The sequence below is a fragment of the Pteropus vampyrus genome, unplaced genomic scaffold, assembly GCF_000151845.1.
Source record: "Pteropus vampyrus isolate Shadow unplaced genomic scaffold, Pvam_2.0 Scaffold2, whole genome shotgun sequence".
NCBI lineage: Eukaryota > Metazoa > Chordata > Mammalia > Chiroptera > Pteropodidae > Pteropus > Pteropus vampyrus.
Genome location: NW_011888783.1, coordinates 29,532,731 through 29,543,818, shown reverse-complemented (window position 1 = coordinate 29,543,818; position 11,088 = coordinate 29,532,731). Strand labels below are relative to the sequence as shown.

The following is an 11,088-nucleotide window of genomic DNA, read 5'->3' as shown; positions in this document are numbered from 1 at the left end:
GAATATACGATAATCACCCACACACATATATATGTGTATATGTATATAACACATATATATATACACATGTGTGTTATATACACACGACTTTCAACAAAAATGGTGTAAGAACAAACTTTCAATTTCTGCTACTTATAAGAAGAATCAACCAAAATTATCACTGAGGAGAAAAACGAGAGTTGGTGTATTAGCATAAAAAGGTTAGGTAATGTTTCTGTTAAACAATCTCAAATTTTTAATGGATTACCACAACAGTGTTTTGTTTCTCAATCACACTATATGTCTAACTCAACTTTGCCTCTATCACTGGTGGTGGGAGAGTGCTCTGCTCAATGACCAAGACTGATATATGTTTCATCTCAGTATGTTCTTACACAAAAACCAAGTAAAGGAAAATACGTTCAATGGTGTCTTGGCTGTTAAAACTTCTGCCTGCAAATGATAGCCATTACTTTCTTGTTCGAGTCATGTGTTAAAGTAAGTCACTTGGAGAAGCCTAAATTCTAAAGAAGCAGTTTAAAGAAAGTGAAATTCCGCCTTGGTACTAGAAGGAAGGGAGCTGGAAATATTTGGGGAGCATCTGTCATGATGCCTACAGTATAGAAGTTAGTTCTTAAATATATGAGTGATCTACCAAAGTTCTAAAAATTTCTCACAGAAATAGTTTAAAATGAAGAAAGAGACTTTTCATTACACAGAACTTCCCTCAAGACAAGGAACAGAATTATTTCAGGCATCAATGAATATGCCCTAATTTCAAAGGACTAGAATTGCAGTTATAAGAATGCCATGGAAGAGATGAGAACTGAGCAATTTTGTCTGGCAAATGAATTTTAATTCAAGAATATACAAGGAGGACTAAAAGAGGTAGCATTTATAGGCTTATCTCCCTCCCTTTTCTCTCTGGCTTCTTAACTGCATTACACTTTTTCTCCAAAGTAGGGAAATCTCCCTGCTTTGCAGGGACAAGTGAGAGCCATGGATAGATAGCCACTATTCTACTTGGCCTCATTTTTATAACCGTGGACCACCACTATCAAATAAAATTTCATAAAGGTAAACAATTGCACAATATAAACAACGAAAAAACAAAAAGACACTTTGAGTTTTCTACAATCCGTTTTCTCAACAATATGGTTCATCCCAAAGAGAGATATTATATCCAAAACTGAAAGGAAAACCACCTAGTCAGGACAAAGTACTTTTCAAATTTAGCAGATAGCAACTAAAAGGCAGAATAGAGCTTAGATGAGTCTGAAAATTAAATATAGACACTTCTTCATCTAGGCATATAACTGATAACAGACTAAACTTCTCAGTGTAAACAACTATAAAACTTGGCAAATATATATTATATAACCATTGTTAGATGGAAACAAGGAAGTGCAGAACTGTAATCCATGAGAGAAGAGAATAATTAAGATGAATACCATGGCTGCCCCATTTACTGCCTGGAGGCATTTTCTAGTCTGCAATATAAGGAAGAAGAGCTTAAATAGAGCATGACAGTCTCACTGAATCAAGTAGTCAAGAATCAGTGTTCAGGGCTTCTAAAGCAATTGAAACTGTGGGTCAGAATACCAGTGATAATAAAGCTATGCAGAGAAGGAACTTTAAAAATCTGCATAGGGGTTTTTTGAGTTTTTGTCATAATAGTACAATAAACAGACACAGGGCAAGACTTTGCAAGATGAGTCAAAAAATAACTACCAGGAAAAAACAATTGCCAGGAAAAGAACTACCAGAACTGAGCTTAACAATGTTTAAGTTCCATATAGCCAGAATGCAGAGACATTATTGAAGACCTGGGGCATTCAGTAGAGACCACCAGAAAGGTCACTCCTTAGTACGAGAGCTATACTAGACCTAGAGAAAAGGCTCTTCTAGACCTACCCTAACAAATCTTACAAATAGCCTTTAAAAGGATTGAGCTAATCTAGAAGCCAATTAACTACTCAACAGTAGGTATGAGAAGATATAGGAAAATGTGACCACCCATAACCCATAGAAACACACCAGAAAGATAGATGAAAATAGTTGTCAAGTACTTGAAAGAGCTAGTATTAATATAGTCAAAGTTTCACAGAAAAAATATGAATATATAATGAGGGTACAAATAGAGAACCTCAACTGAAAAATGAAAACTATTAAAACAAACCAACTGGAAATTCTAGAATAAAAAATTCAATATTGAACATGAAAATTTATGTTGCTATGTGATCAGTTTAATTTTATCTTTATTTTAAAATTTGTTTGTTTTTAAAATAGTTTCTTTTCTATTCTCATTTATATTTATCTTTTTTCTATAAATCATTTTACATCTTTCAAAGATTTTATGTGCTGATTCCATTACACTACTAATTTTTTGTCTCTTATTTTCTGAATTTTTTTCCTTCTCTTTGTAGATAACATTAAAATTTTGCTTCTTCCTTTTAAATAAAATTTTTGGTTGGATGCTGGACATTGTCAGTATTAAAATGTTGAATGTCTGGACTCTGTTGTTTCTCTTTCAGTAATGTTGAAAACTTTTTTGGCAGGCAATTAAGTTACCTGCAGGACAAACAAACAAAAACCTATATGTTTATAAATTAATTCATCTTACCACTATTTGACATATCATTGACTAGCCTGGTGGAGTTTTATCCTGAGCATGAAATGTTTAGCAATAGAAGCATTGAGATCCTAATGATTTCTGAAGCTATTTCTGTGCATAGCTACATTATCTCCAATACTTGCTCTGTGTAAAGGTCAAAATTAATTTTTTCATATACTTATATTTAACAATTTAAAAATGATATTTTAAAAATATCATTCACAATAGCATTTAAAAAACTATGATATACTTAGAAATAAATTTAACAAATATGTGTAAGAACTACACACTGAAAATACCAAGATATTGCTGAGAGAAATTAGTCTTAAATAAATACAGAGCTATAATGTGATTATGAATTGCAAAATAATATAGTTAAGAAATAAATTTTCTTCAAATTGATCTGTAGTTTTCATTTTTTTATAGTATATCACACTTTCTTGATGGAAATAAGTCTTGAAATTATGTAGTTTAAGTGCTTAAACTTCTTTTCCAACACTGTTTGGTTACTCTAGGTTCTTTAAAGTCCATACAGATTTCAGAATCAAGACATCAATTTCTACCAAAAATTTTTCCAGATTTTGATTGAGATTGCATTGAAACTACAGATATCCTAATAAAATCAGAGATGGAAATCGGAGGCATGAGAAAGGAAAGATGCTGAATGCAAAGGTGGTATGTCTCTGAAGACTTACTTTCATAATTTCCCTACTGCAGAAATGCATTCCATCTCTACTGATATTGTATGAGGACAGAGGGTGGTGGGGCGGAGAGGCGGATGTGTGTCACATTAGGAATAAAATGGCACTTCAGGGTTTTATGAGGGTCTGGCTTTTGATAGTGATTGTTCTGTTAGCAGAAGCCAACCTGTAAGAACAGGAAGTATATTTGGCAGTGAGAAGATCTTCAATCATCAAGTCCTGTTCTAGTTTGAGAAAAGTGCAACTGACAGGAGATACAGAGTTTGGAAAGAGTCCAGAGGCAATCAGCGATGATGAAATGGCTGGAAAATAGGACCTTCGAGGAAAGGTTAAAGGAACTGAGATTTTAGCCTAGAGAAGAGGAAACCCAAGTGGGATATAATTTTGGGAATATGAATGGTTATTGTAAGGACGATGGAGACCAGCTGTTCTTTCTGAACACAAAAAAACCAAACTGCAGGAGGTGAGCTAAAACTGAAGCAAGAGGGATTTATGCTAGTTAGAAGGAAAAACTTCACAGCATGTCAGAAAGTTAAATTCTATCTGCAGTTATTAACATAACTTAAAACCACCTGCTCTGGAAGGTTTTCTGAACAGTATGATTTATGGGGATCAGATGAACTCTGAAAGTGCCTCTACCATTATTCTGTTTATAGTCTCAATTTCCAGGCTTTATTATAAGTTTTGATTCCTAATACTTCCAGGTGGTAACATGAGGCCTATGTCACATTTGTAGCACATATTTAACATGACTGAAAGAAAAGAGTTTGAGTCTTCTTATACAGTTATTTTCTCAATAGCAAAACAAACATCTATGTTCATGAGATTTTAAATGGTATCTGAAATTAAAGACAATTTTTATTTTATTATTTATTTATTTATGTATTTATGTATTTATTTATTTATTTTTTAGGTGAGGCAACTCTTGATTGACCTCACAGATTGCAAGGACCTTGTCAGTTTACAATCCCTTATTTTTTTATTTTTTATGCTTACAGCACCTGGTCTTCGTAGGTGGTCTCCCATCCAAGTACTAACCAGGCCCGACTCTGCTTAGCTTCCGAGATCAGATGGGATCTGGCTACCCTTGTTCAGGGTAGCATGGCTGTAAACAATTTTTACTTTAATACAAACTTATTTGTATAATTTTGATGAGAAAAGAATAAAATGCTTTTTTTCATTGGAACCAACCTAAAACTTTTCTTGGAAAGCACAATGTAAACATCTCATAAATGCATTTCACTTTCTTAATTTGAGGTATGTTAAAAAACAAACAAACAAACAAATAAACCAGCAAACAAACAAAAACAAAAGACCCGACATGGAAGCATTTTATTCCAAACAGGTAGTATGTGGTATTTTTGCATTTTCCATGTTAGAAACATAACTATTATAAGACAAGAAAGAGAAATAAAAGGCATCCAAATTGGAAAGGAAGAAGTAAAACTCTAATTATTTACTGATGACATGATACTATATAGAGAGAACCCTAAAGATTCCACAAAAAACTATTAGAACTGATCAATGAATTCAGTAAAGTAGCAGGTTACAAAATAAATATTCAGAAGTCAGTGGCATTTTTATACACCAATGATGAACTTTCAGAAAGAGAAATTAAGAAAACAATCCCATTTCCAATTGCATTGAAAACTATAAAATACCTGGGAATCAAATGAACCAAGAAGGTAGAAGACCTGTTTTCAGAAAATTATAAGTCATTGAAAAAAGAAATTGAAGAAGATACAAATAAATGGAAACATATACCCTGTTCATAGGTGGGAAGAATAAACATTGTTAAAATGGCTATACTACTCAAAGCAATCTATAGATTCAATGCAATCCCTATCAAAATACCAATGGCATTTTACAGAGAGCTAGGACAAATAATCCTAAAATTTATATGGAGCCATAAAAAATCCTGAATAGCCATGGCAATCTTGAGAAAGAAGAACAAAGTTGGAGGTATCACACTATCTGATATCAAACTATACTACAAGGCTATAGAAATCAAAACAGCCTGGTACTGGCATAAATGTACCAGTACCGTGGAACAGAATAGAGAGCCCAGAAATAAATCCACACTTATATGCTCACTTAATATATGACAAAGGAGGTAAGAATATACAATGGGGTAGACAGTCTCTTCAATAAATGGTGTTGGGAAAATTGGACAGGTACATTAAAAAAAAAAAAAAGCTGGACCACCTTCTTACACTGTATACATGAATAGACTCAAAATGGATTAAAGACTTAAATGTAAGACCCGAAACCATAAAACTTATAGAAGAAAACATAGGCAGTAAACACTCTGATATTACTAACAGGAATTTCTTTTCAGACATATCTCCTGGGGCAAGAGAAACAAAAGAAAAAATAAACAAATGGGACTACATCAAACTGAAAAGTTTTACACAGCAAAAGAAACCATCTGATAATGGGTTAATATCCAAAATATATAAAGAACTCATACAACTCAACAACAAAAAAACAAACAATTCAGTTAAAGATGTGCAGAAGACCTGAACAGATACTTCTCCAAAGAGAAAATACAGATAGCTAATAGACATGTGAAAAGATGCTTAAGGTTGCTAAGCATCAGAGAAATGCAAATTAAAACTACAATGAGATATCACCTCACGCCTGTCAGAATGGCTATCATCAACAAATCAAAAAACAACAAGTGTTGGTGAGGATGTGGAGAACAAAGAACTCTCATACATTGCTGGTGGGATCTCAAATTGGTACAACCGCTATGGAAAACGGTATGGAGGTTTCTCAAAAAAATTAAAAATAGATATACATTTTGACCAAGCAATTGTACTACTAGGTATTTATCCAAAGAAAACCAAAACAATAACAAGTAAAAATCTATGCACTCCAATACTCATGGCAGCACAATTTACAATAGCCAAGATATAGAAGCAGCCTAAATGCCCATCAACAGATGATTGGATAAAGAAATTATGATATATATATATAACGAAATATTACTCAGTCATTAAAAAAATGAAATTCTACCATTTGCAATGACATGGATAGACCTAGAAGTTATTATGCTGAGTGAAATAAGTCAGACAGAGAGAGATAAATACCTTATGATTTCACTTATATGTGGAATCTAAGGAACAAAAAGAAGAAACTAAACAAAAACAGACTCACAAATATAGTGGACAATTTGGTGTCGGACAGAGGGAAGAGGGGATTGAAGGACTGGGTGAAGGGTTAAAGAAGTACAAATTAGTAGTCGATAGTTGATCATGGAGATGGGGATCATGGCAGAGGAAATGCAGTTAGTATTAATATATGGCTAGGTGGAGAGCCGGGGGAGGGAGGGAGCAATTGGGGGATCATTTTATGAACTATATAGATGTCTAACCAATATACTGTATACTTGAAACTAATTTAAATGAATAAATTTTAAAAAGAAATATAACTATTATGTTTCTTAATCGTGGCTTTATACAAAGCATATATCTGAAATATTTTTAGAGGTGGTTTGCATTTTGTCTTAGACATGGATGGAAATCTGGATTGTTTCTGATGTCTCATCTTGATATATTCCCCTGTGTCCCTTGTTGGGATTTAAGAATATGGAGATGTTGCAAAGTTTCTAGTTACTTGGGATGGGACATTGCTTAATGGAAATCTCTTAAGGAACATGAGAGACCACTATAATCCAGGAGATACTGACGGTCTTATATCTTTGCTCTTTGCAGGACTGGCTTTTGATCTTCATTGTTCTGTTAGCAGCAGCCAACCTGTAAGAACAGGAAGTGATCTTGGCAGTAACAAAGTCTATCATATATGACAAGAGTGTAACCCTTTTAACTATTTAAGTGGCTTCACTGCCCTAGAAGCAAATTACCACCATCCATATAAAGAGGTCCACTCTACATTTTGTGGCATCAAGAAATATGTCTCCATGTCCCAAATCAGCTCTTTCTGTCCTGACTAATCACTATTCCACAACCTTGATCGAAGATCCATATCTAGTAAAACTTCATTCTTACCTTTTTTTCTGAAGTGACTCGGACTTCTATTTCTCTTTGTAAAACCATTGTAATCAAGGACCAGCTCTATCCTCTGTTACTCAGCCCCAGTTCCTGCAGACCTCAGCCAGGGTTAGTCTGCCTGTCATATCCTTCTTTGCTTTGTTTTTCCAGTCTTGGAGAAGAGTCTAGACAATAGCTTACACAGTGTAACAACAAGTTTAACGGCTCCAGCCATTTTCTAGTGATAAGGAGAAAGTCTTTGAAGGGATAGTCAAATGTCTGTGACTCTTTTTGAGGTGGCACTGTAATTTGTATCTTGAGTTGAACTACAATTGTCATATCTGAGATTGGGAAGACTTTGGTCAAAGATGATATTTGTGGTCAGATGGGTAGAAAAGTAACGGTTCTGGATGCAGTTGAAGGTGTGATCAAGGTCCAGCAACTTCAGAGAAGGGGCTGCCAACAAAGGAACGTGGAGGTGAGGCGAGAGCTTGAGTAAATACAAGAACCAGAAACTTGGTTGCACCTGGGACTTTAGGTAGAAATTGGCTCGAACGGTACTTGACAGAATAATGTACTATTATATGTATACAGCCTTGAATGTGAACTAATATCCAAACCCTAACGGTAACCAAATGAAAGATAAGGAGCTCGCCTTCAGGCAAAAGCATAGCTTTGCATGGAGATGGAAAGATTTGTGAATACTCCAAGAAATTCAGCAAATACTCCAAGAAATTCAGTAATTTTCAAACTGATTGAGGCATTGATCTTTTCCTTTAAATGACCAAAAGAAAAGTGCTGAATTATATTATCTTATAGCTATTAATAAAGTAAACTCTTTATAGCAGGGAGGGTGAAATACAGTCTGTGGGCCAAATCCGACTTTTGGCCTCTTTTTGTATGTTGGGTGCTAGGAATGGTTTCTACACTTTTACAGGCATATGTATTTTTATACATACACATTATATGTGACAGAGACTATATGTGGCTCACAAAACTTAAAATATTCACTTCCTTGCCCTTTTGAGGCAAGACTCCTTCCTCCTTTATAGGATAAAAATATACTATATTTTGGAAAAAATATCCGTTTTTATTACCTACTTTTTGAGAAGTCTCATCTTTTTATTTGATGCATTTTATAAATCTTTTATGTAGAATTTTAATGTAAAATAGCTTGGTAAAATAACTAAAGATTTGGAAAGGTAAAAAATAATTGAATTAAATATACCTATCACCTTCCATGTACTTTTGTGTTAAATCATGTTTTTTACATGTATATACACACACAAACTTTATGGTTTTTCAGTTATTATATTTTTTGTCAATGATGCTAATTTTGTGCTTCAAATTTGATTAGACTCTCTGCCTAGTTTTTGAAAACTTCTCATTGTATTGAAGATGAATAGAAATACATTGAAAAGTTTAAAAATAAGAAACAAATACTATTTTAAATGGGCCAATGGGGGACAATTGAAGAAACTCCCATTATCCATCCAATTCAAAATATATATTTTTCCTTTTTATGTTTGTGATTCTAGTGTAGATTTCTTTTTTTAACAAAAGGGGAAATTATAGTCATTATTTTGTATAAAACATTGACTAGCTATATTAGTCAGGATAGGCTAAATAAGCCAAAAGTCAGAGACTTTGCACAACAAAAGTTTCTTACTCTTGTTATATTTCCAGGGAAGGCTGGCAAGGGCAAAGGGTTTTCTCTGCAAAATTACCCAGGTACCCCAGCCAATGGAGCCTCCAATTTTTGGATCAAATATTACTCGTGACCATGGCAGAAGAAGAGAGGAGGACAAAAGAATTGTGAAAGGGCTTTTCAGTGTCTCCAACCAGAAATGGCTCAGTTAATTTTTCAGAATGAGTCCATGGCCCTGCCGACCTGGAAGGCTGTTTCCTTATGTCTTAGGAGGAAACACATGAACTATGATTGGATGCCCGATTTTTCTGCCACATCATCCAAAGTTTTAAGTGAATTATGTGTTCCATCTACCTGATTTCTATGTGACATACATGGGAATTCAGGAAGAAAGGAAACATTTTTCCAAAACTAAAGGCTTATTTTACTTGCTTTGTACCCATTAAGTTCAAGTAAATTTATTATCTGTTTCGCTGAGCTATGTAGAGATGTCACAATAGTACATTTCAGCCCCAAAATGAGATTTTGGGAAAAAGAAAAGTTAATAGTTTGAGAAGCATCACATTCTGGGATTCTCACACAGATGGTCTTTGTGTTGCTATTGTCCCCCAAAATCATCTCCTGGAATGTTCCTAGAGGCAGACTGACTCACTCTATAGCTGGTTCTAGGAAGAAAATGTCAACAACAACATAAAAAGATCAAAAAGTGTATTATGTGTTTTTCTCATCCTTATTTACATCATCTCTTTTTCTTTTAGCATATCACTGACTGCTCAAATGCAGAGTGCCTCCTCGTTGCAGACTTTAGTTACCCAGGACCTGTCACCCCAGGCCAATGCTCTCTAGTAATAATACCACCTGATTTTCCATTTTCTTTTTTTTCCATATCGAACATAAGAACTTTTTACCTATTCTAAAAACTGCTTACTGAAAATACTAGCAAATTTGATGTGTCATTTTTAGTTGTTATTAATAGCTCAATATTTTATCCCTTTGCAGAAGTATGTGTGTTTAAAAACTGGAATCTTAGGAATGCAATTTCTCTTATCCAAAATTATGTATCTTTAATGGTGGATTATCGGGAATCATGTCAGGATAGATTCATAAAACAGTGACACAAGAAGCTTTTCTGTGATACCTCCCAAAATATTACTCATTTTAAAAGTTTTGGCTTATTATTTTGTTTGAATATATTCAGTATCATTCATTTATCTTTTCAAATATTTATCTTTTTATTCATCCAATATTCGTTTTACGTACTATCCTCTGGACACTCTACTAGTAGATGGGAATGTAATAATATATTGCTACTGTTTTCAGGAAAGTTCTGGTTAGAAATAACATATAAAAATTCTGTCATTAAGTGATTTCTTTTAACAAATATTGTTGAGATGTAATTTACATAATTTAAAATTGTAATAGTTTGATAAATTTTGGCAAACTTATATGTTCATGTAACCACCATTACAGTCATGATATAAAATATTTCCAATGCCTCAATAACTGCTATAGTTATCCCTACCCAATGCTAATCCTATACCTTCAGCAACCACTGATCTGCTTTTTGTGTCTATAAATTAATTTTGCCTGTGCTAATAGTTTATATAAATGAATCACACAGCGGGTGTTCTGTGATGTCTTGCTTCTTTTACTCAGTGTAATATTTTTGAGATTCATCTATGTTATGATGTCTCAGTAGTTTATTCCATTTTATCGCTGAGTAGTATTTCACTGTAACATATAACATAGTTTGTTTATCCACTTACCTCTTGATAGACACTAGGATTGTTTCCAGTTTTATATTATAATAAATAAAGCTGCTATGAATGTTTACCAGACTTTAATTTCTCTTAGGATTAAAACTGCTGCATCATAGTAAATATATATTTAACTTTAAAAGAAACTATCAAAATGACTTCTAAAGTAACTGTACCATTTTACCTCCCCAACAATAATATAGAAGAGTTCCAATTGTTGCTTATTTTTGCCAGTACTTGATCTGATCATTTTTATTTTAGTCAGTATGTAGTGTGACCTAATTATGATTTTAATTTGTCTTTCCTTAATGACTAGTCATGTTGAACATCTCTTCATGTCTTTATTAGTCATTCACATATCTGCTGAAAAATGGCTTTAGATTTTTTGCCATTTTTT

At 33.6% G+C, this 11,088-nt stretch overlaps 1 pseudogene; it reads right to left on the bottom strand.

The window, feature by feature from the left end:
• Window positions 1-4,283: 4,283 nt before the first annotated feature.
• LOC111739290 lies at window positions 4,284-4,407 on the bottom strand (annotated as a pseudogene).
• Window positions 4,408-11,088: the final 6,681 nt, after the last annotated feature.